General features: G+C 43.2%; 1 protein-coding gene across 5 annotated transcripts in view; it reads left to right on the top strand.

The window, feature by feature from the left end:
* LOC140492554 (misshapen-like kinase 1) overlaps positions 1 to 7012 on the top strand; it is a 309928-nt gene extending 302916 nt beyond the window's left edge. For all 5 annotated transcript variants that reach the window (XM_072591501.1, XM_072591497.1, XM_072591500.1 and 2 more), the window contains one exon: positions 1 to 7012. This exon is cut by the window's left edge and continues 2842 nt beyond it. The gene's annotated coding sequence lies outside the window, so the exon portion shown is untranslated.
* Positions 7013 to 7780: the final 768 nt, after the last annotated feature.

Raw genomic sequence — 7780 nt, 5'->3', positions numbered from 1 at the left:
TGCCTTTCCATCTTGCTGGCTGCCTTCTGTAGAGCAGGACGTGCTGGTTTAAAATGAGGCATCAGCATTTCTCTTGCATGTGCTTCATGAAGTGACGGCTGGTCTCCATCCACTACACACTTTCCAGATTTCCCTGTGTGCTGTCCAGCCCAGTGTGGCTCACTGTCATAAGTAGGAAGCCACTCAGTCTCCTGGAGCTTGCTCCCTCATTTCTGCTCCCCTGTACCTCAGCTTCCCTTTCCTTTTGTGCTGTCCTTCCCTGACTCCCTTGTCCTTGAATCTTATCAGTCCCTACAAATATGTATGGCCAGGTTTCAACCAGGCTTCTCTCTCCCCTCCATCCTTCAAGATATTTTCCCACTTAAGCCATTAGCTCAGCCTCACCTCCGTGATTGAGTCAGGGTCTCCCAGGAGTGAACTGTGTTTTTGCTTCTGCTGTACTGATCCCAGAGGCTGTACCAGATAGAAATTGTGGCTTCGGTGTGAGGTGTTGAACCTCGCTGGATTTCATGGTTGGACTTAGAAGATGGGAGAGCACAGTGTCTCAGCATTGAGTTTGAGCTGGGGGCGATGTCATCCAAGGTCAAACTCTCATGGGCTTGAAACCACCCACAACTGTGGTCTGAGGAATTGAGCAAGTGTTAGCTCAGGGCAGGCGGCTGCATTTCATGTCCAGAGACATGCTTTTTGACTCAAGACCACAATGGTGAGGTGTTAGGCTTTCTGAATACAGCCAGATGTACTGTGAGCTGGCTGATAAATGCTATTGGTTATGGATTTGCTTCCGTGTCAGCTGTGATTGTTTGGGTGCAGCTATTTGTCTGGAGACGTACTTGTGTTTTATTCAGAAAGTTCTGCTAATTTAGCTCAGAAACTAAGTCAGTGGTCCTGCATTGTTGAAGTATGCTGTGCTGCTCTGGAACGTGTTTTGGTTGTGTCATTTGGTCTGCTCATTATCTTTTGAATCTCAGTTCAATACCTCTGCATTTGAAACTGTGTTCGAATGGAGCAAAACTGAAGGAGGCGGGGGAGAGGAGAGAATTCCTGTGATGGTGGACTTGACCTCTCAGTCTGTGTCCTGGCTGTGAAGGTGCAGCCTCTTTGACTCTTCCTGCCTGCCCTGAGATTTCTGCTAGTTAAATGTCACCAAACAGAATTTTTTGTGATGCTATTCCATTAAAATGGGATGGATGGAATTTTTGTTTCATGTTGAGCCTGGTTTATGCAATGGTCCAATTAGTCATGGGGTAAGTTTATATTGCAGGAGACTGTTGTAATGGCAATTGTCAGGGTTTTAAATGTAAACTAAATAAATTACTGCAAGCAGCAGTTAGATTATCATTGATTTTAAACCCCCAAAAAAAGAGAGCTGAGGATCTTCTAAATCTGTTATAGCGAAGGCTGGGCAGTGTGAACGGTAATTCAGGGAGATGTAATTTGGTTTGTTTTTTGAAAATCACCTGATTTGTAAATTTGGGTGAGATGATGAAAGGTACACAGTAAGTTTTTATATACTCTCATTCCTCCCTTCCCTGACTCTGGTGAAGAGTGAGATTGCAGGCATCAGTGTAATTTGATAACATGATTTGACAAATGATGGAGCAGTTTATTTCATGCAGAGAGAAATGGGTCATGCACTGACTGGAGACAGACAAACATGCCGTCTTTAAATGATCTCCTGTGGTGGGGTATTCCGGGTTTGAGTTAATATAGTCTTACAGTGAAACCGCAAGAGATCAATGGGTGAGGTTCATTTGACCCTAATGTGTCGTCATAATTCAATTTCCATGTTAAGTGCCCCACGTTACTGTCATGTACATGTCCATTATAATTCACCTCCTAAACTGTGCAAGTTTGTCATATTTCAGTTCCACCCTCCTGCCATAATACCACCTTTCAAACTTAGTGTTCCCACTGAAGGTTGACAGCAAACGTCATCCAAGTTAATTACTAGCTTTTTCTAACATATTTCACCATAAGCACCAAGCTGTAGTCCACTTCTAATGGCTGACAGTGTTGACCAAACAAGGACTGAATTAGAAGGACAAAATCTCAGTGAATCAACAAGGTACTGCTTTCATTCAATTTTCCTTTGAAACTTGAGCTTTGTGCAAAGATTGATTCGGTTATCCTTACAATGCATTCATTTGGTTGAATGACAGGGAGGGGGTCTGGCCCTGTCTGTTGTTTCAAGTTGACTGTTCATTTGGGCGGCGCAGTGGTTAGCACTGCTGCCTCACAGCGCCAGAGACCCGGGTTCAATTCCCGCCTCAGACGACTGACTGTGGAGTTTCCTCCAGGTGCACCAGTTTCCTCCCACAGTCTAAAAATGTGCAGGTTGGGTGAATTGGCCATGCTAAATTGCCTGTAGTGTTAGGTGAAGGGGTGAATGCAGGGGAATGGGTCTGGGTGGGTTGCGCTTCGGCGGGTCGGTGTGGACTTGTTGGGCGGAAGGGCCTGTTTCCACACTAAGTAATCTAATCTAATTTGGAAGTTTTAATTCAGACCACCCCCATGCCCATCTCCCAGTCACGCTCTTGTGGAACACTGGATGTGTTCTGCTGTGTTCATAAGTAGCAGGCTGTTTGTACTGACCATAGGCGATTCTGTAAAGCTGGTGTCTGCATTGGTTTCTACCCAGTGTAATTCACAGTGTGATGTCTGCCATTGCCATCCCTTCTGTTTAATTTGGTATCAAAATCGGAGCTCATTCTCACTTAACTTTGAGACTTTGCTCTCTTTTTGAGAGATTGCACAGCTTTGACTCAGAGGATCTGTCTTAACAAAAATCCTTCTCCCTTCCCCAACCCCTTTTACTGCTGTACATAGTTTGAAATGTTCACCCTCTATTTTGGGGTCAAAGTGACGTGTGAACTAAGTTTTCTTCTTTTTGGCAGAAGAAAAGACATAAAGACAATCGAGATGAGGATGTGTGTTTGGGCACTATGTGCATTCGCATGGAGGTTCCATGTGCGTTCAAGAACTCCAGGTTGGACTCAAATGTGCATTCATTGTCAGTGGAACTTCAAGTGTTGAGGGATTTGGCTAGAGAGGAAGCTCTTTCTCTGTAAAGAAGAGGTTGATGGGAATAACTATTTTTAGAATGTTATAGATTTAACGGCTTGTCAGGATGAAGGGGGCTATTAAGTTGTGCACTGCTCAATCACACTCCCAGTCATTCCTTAAAAATTAAATTGCATATCTGAGGGAAATCATGTCCTTGCCAAGTATATACAAAACCTCAGGGTCACTGGTGTTTGCTGAGTCATGCTTGTTTCTCTCATTTGTCACAAGGCAGTTGCATTGTGTGGGGTTACTTTATGGTGCCATTCATTCTGCGTGTTGCCTTCATTGCCATCGTGAGCTAGTAGTTTTGAAGTGGATGTGTTTTATGCTGGTTATATCCTGCTTTTGTTGCCAACACCTCCCAGGTTGGAAAGGCCTTCCCATTCAGCCTGTTTTCTTCCTTTAAGTAGGGATAGCTGCTGTGTGGTTGGCATCCCCCAGCCAAGAACTAACCCAAATTCTTCCCTCCTTACCTGCCTGTACTTTGCTGCTGTTCACCTGGGAACAGGAAGGAAGCCTGGGTTGGAATGATTATATTGCAAGCTTGCTTTTATCATTCTTGCTGAGCATGAACAGAGAAATACCTCTCACTGAAAAATTAGATTTGCTCCTTTGAATTTTGATGCTATCATCGAAGATTCATTAACATTTTGGATACATGCAGGTGTGTTGACATGCTCCATGGGAAACGTACTAGTATCATTAATCCATCATTCCTTGTGAATAGGTAGGAAACTATTCAAACTGCATTGCCATCGATGTAAACCCCTAACCATTCCAACCGTGTGGTCCCTGGGTTAGCTCCTTCTCCAAAGCACATGAGAGAATCACCATTTACCCACACCTTTCGCACAGGATCTGCCCAATATATAGAAGGCTCATACATCGGACTTATCAACCATCTCCAAATTTATCAAATCAGAATGGACACCAACCACTCTTGATTCCGAGGAACTGCATAAAAGACAATTGTCTGAGTGTCCTAAGGCAAGGGGGAAGGGTTAAAGTTCATCTGGGTGTCAGATTCCCTTTTTCTCTCGCTCAAAGTACAAAAGGCTCAAAGGTTGAGTAAGGCCTTTAAGATTAAAAAAATTATGAAGTTTGAAATCAAACCAAGCACTCAGTTCGAGTAAAGTCTCTAATAGCTTTCCATACAACCAGCTTCTCGTGAGTATAGAAATGAAGACCAGATTGACGCATTTCTGTCCTTATGGGGTGGGGGTGCAGATTATGTATGGAGATGTCCTTTCGGCACATGCTATTCTGTGTGGTTCTCTGAAAAACCCTTCTTAAACAGTGGCTTTGTGCTTCTTTGGCCATTAGGCCATATATGGGCCCTTTTAAACACTAAAGAATGTGTTATTGCTTTGTAAGCTCTGCATGTTTATCTCTGACTGTCTGTCTTGTTTCTTATCAGTTATTTGGGTTTGATCCCCTCTTAGACTCCAGGCAGATTTTCAGTGTCATTAAACACTTATTTGTCCCAAAAGGATATGAGATTTAACAGAGGCCATCATGTATGCACCTTAATTATAGTCAAGCTGACTGATCTTGACTTAGCCAATGTGTTCTTTGGCCAGGCCGTCAAGTCCATTACTTTAGATACATGTCAAATGCAAATGGATTTGGACAAATCCAGAACCCTTCAGTTGTTTTCCACTGTTGATTGATTGTCCAGAGGCCCATTCAGTCTGATGAATGTCGATTGCTTCCTGCTGATTGTTCAGCTTGCGCTCTCCAGGAGCAGGTGAGGTGACCAGGAGCTAAAGGTGTTGGTTTCCCAACGAGGTGTAGCACCTTCAGGCAGGGAGGGAGAACTCTACACTGGGTGGGTGATGGTTTGTTTCTTCACTTCTGGGAATGAGACACGGAGAAAATGTTTTCCTCCTTATCGCCAGAGCAAATATAAAGCGTCACTTGGGAGAGATTGACAGTGCTTAGCTTGTGTTCGGATTGATAAAAGTAATTAAATCAAATACAAAGGGATAAATGTGATGGAATATTAAGTAGCTATGCTTCATTTGGCCACTTTTTCAATGAGGGTTTGACATGGAGTCCTGACGCACATGTTAGCTTGGAGCGAGTACACAGAGTGCAGCAAACACCATGACCTCCCGAGAGTGCAATCAAACATTGTGGAGTCTTTGTTTCTCTTTAGTTCTAATTAATGTTTGCAAAAGATAAAGAACTGACAATCTTGTTTCCTTTCCAAATGGAGTTGAATGCTTTGATTTGAAAGCCAGCTCAGTGCAGGGGGGTGGACTGCAGCCTGTGGTGGGGTTGATTGCATGCTGCAGAACCTTTTTTGAGCTCCAATGTCACTGGCAAAACAGCTTCTTGTTTCTCAGATTCTTGGTGTCTTTGCAGTAAAAAGGTAAATAAATCTCGAACTGAACTGAGCATTGCTGGTATCTGTACAGTATGTTGTACCTGGGAAGGACTGGTACAGGGAGCTCTGGGCTTTGCTTTGTGTTCCATGGGTGGTGAGGATTTTGCTGGGTGATGGATTTCATTTATCACTGACACAGCAGTGGCAGTCGATGAAGCTTTCAGTTTTCTTGTTCGTTTGGAATGTTTTATGCGAACCAGTTGTCAAAACATGGAAGGTTAATGCCTGTGGATCTAGAAAATAATTTTGTCCAGCCAGCATATAGCGCCCAGTTATTGAAATGGTTCCAAGGCCTTTGCTTCAAGTAGCTGTCCCAGAATTAGTGACGCATCAGCTATTCTGTGTTAAATGTTGCTGCTGTAAAAGCCTTTTGCAGGTTTCACCAGGCGCCAGTTTTGTGTCACTGATTTGGCATTTTGCGGTTCTTTCTTTTCCTCCTCGTTCCTAACCTTCCATTTTGCCAACTCCTCCTGAAACTAAGCAGATTGGTTTTAAAAGGTTAAAATAATAGAGGCCAGTGCTTAATCTGCTGTGTTTAATCAGTTTTTGTCACTCAGGTCACAGCTCCAAAGCATGAGAAGGTGAGTGACAATTGACATTTCATTCCAGTAACTGGGCTGACTGTGGAATGATCCAAAATGCCACAGAGTTCAAGTAAGCTACACATTTTCAGACAATGTGTTTTCACTAGGGGCTTTGACAAGGTGGAAGGGTGTTTGAGATCATTGCACCTTGCTGGTGAAGAACTAGCCCTTTGCCAGCAATTGCAATCTTCACCAATCAAAATTGGCTGCTTACCTTAGCCTGGCGCTGTGCTTAATTTGTCAGATGGATTGATTGAGATGGTGAAGTGAACTTTGCTCCCATCTTACTTGCTGTCAATCCTTCCTTCCCCACTGCCCCTTGTTACCCACCCAGGAAACACAAATTGGCATTGACTGCCTTGAGAGCCTGATAACTGTTTGTGACAATCCCGCCATTACAATTAATGTCATTGCCTCTGAATGACAGCAACAAGTGACCCGGTCAGCTCCGAGTACCAGTCTGCTTTCGGTTTTAACCCTTTTCAAATGTGGCTCAAATACCTTTTTCTAAAATAAAATGTATTACTTGCCTTATGAGGGATTTTTAACTCTCTTTTGCTATCAGAGAATGAACACATTCCTTTGAAATTTTGTTTTTTGAGTTTAGTTGCATCCATTCCCAGGTGACTGCATGGTATTTGGGGGGAGGGAGGGCGCTTTGCACCAGGAGATGCCCCTGTTCCTTCCCCCTACTGCCACTGGTACTATGCTGTGAACCTCTGGCTGGCACCTGTTCTATCAGGAAATCGGATACCTGTTTTTCAATCTGCGGCTATGTCACCCCTCCCCCCACTTTCTGTGCCCCTTTCTAATGAAGGGGTTCGTGACTACTGTCGCCTTGTCTTTAAACCTAAGAGAGTTAAGAATCCCTGCGTAAGTCATTCTGTGTCTTCAATAAATGAATGTAACTTGTTTGACATAATTTATGGTTGGATAATTTTTCGTTTGAAAAATAAATTCTGCCCTCTGACAATTTGTTTGGCTGTTTAATGGATCATTGACTTGTGTTATTCATTTGCCAGTTCTGTTGTGAAGATCTCCTTCAAGACTGCATTCTTTCCCCTTCCAGTTCCCCTATGGCCTTGCCCTTCTCCTAAGCTCTGAGAGCAGTCTGACATCTTCTCCTTCTCACAAGTGGACCTAAGGCTGATAGTCAGCCAGGAGCCAAGAGCAGAAGCATTAGCATTATATTTATGGATTTAGTCTGGTGGCTTTGCCCATATCCCACCTGTCTTGGTGCTCAAAGACTCATCGTCACTTCACCCTTGAACCATGGAATTAACTTAACTTCAGTGGATTCCCCTCATTGCTTGAAATTAAACATGTTCGCAAAGTCTTTCAAAGACTAAATCAGCACGTGATCATGTGTGGCAAGTGGAATTGAGTAAATGAGTAGTGAAGTTGTGCTTCCTTTATACAGGACATTGATGTATACAGGTCACTTGTTGAAGGAATGGTGGAAATTTGTTAATGGCAGTTCATAGAACATTTACTAGACTGCGATATGGAATGGGTGTTTCAGACCAAGACCATAACACCCACAATCGTTGTTTTGAGTCTATCCAATAGTGAGTACAGTGGGTTCTTTCTTGATTATATTTTTTGGAGGTAAGTCTTTTGATTAAACTTAAAATATAAGCCATAACTATTAATTTAACCTGGTGCAGTGTTTTGCAGAGGAATAAGATGGTGTTATTTTCTGGGTCTGTAGATTGTGAAGGAGCAAAAATGGCCTTTGCAG

This window comes from Chiloscyllium punctatum, chromosome 21 (assembly GCF_047496795.1).
Source record: "Chiloscyllium punctatum isolate Juve2018m chromosome 21, sChiPun1.3, whole genome shotgun sequence".
Lineage (NCBI taxonomy): Eukaryota > Metazoa > Chordata > Chondrichthyes > Orectolobiformes > Hemiscylliidae > Chiloscyllium > Chiloscyllium punctatum.
The sequence above is the reverse complement of the archived record's forward strand: the minus strand, read 5'-3'. Positions and strand labels throughout refer to the sequence as shown.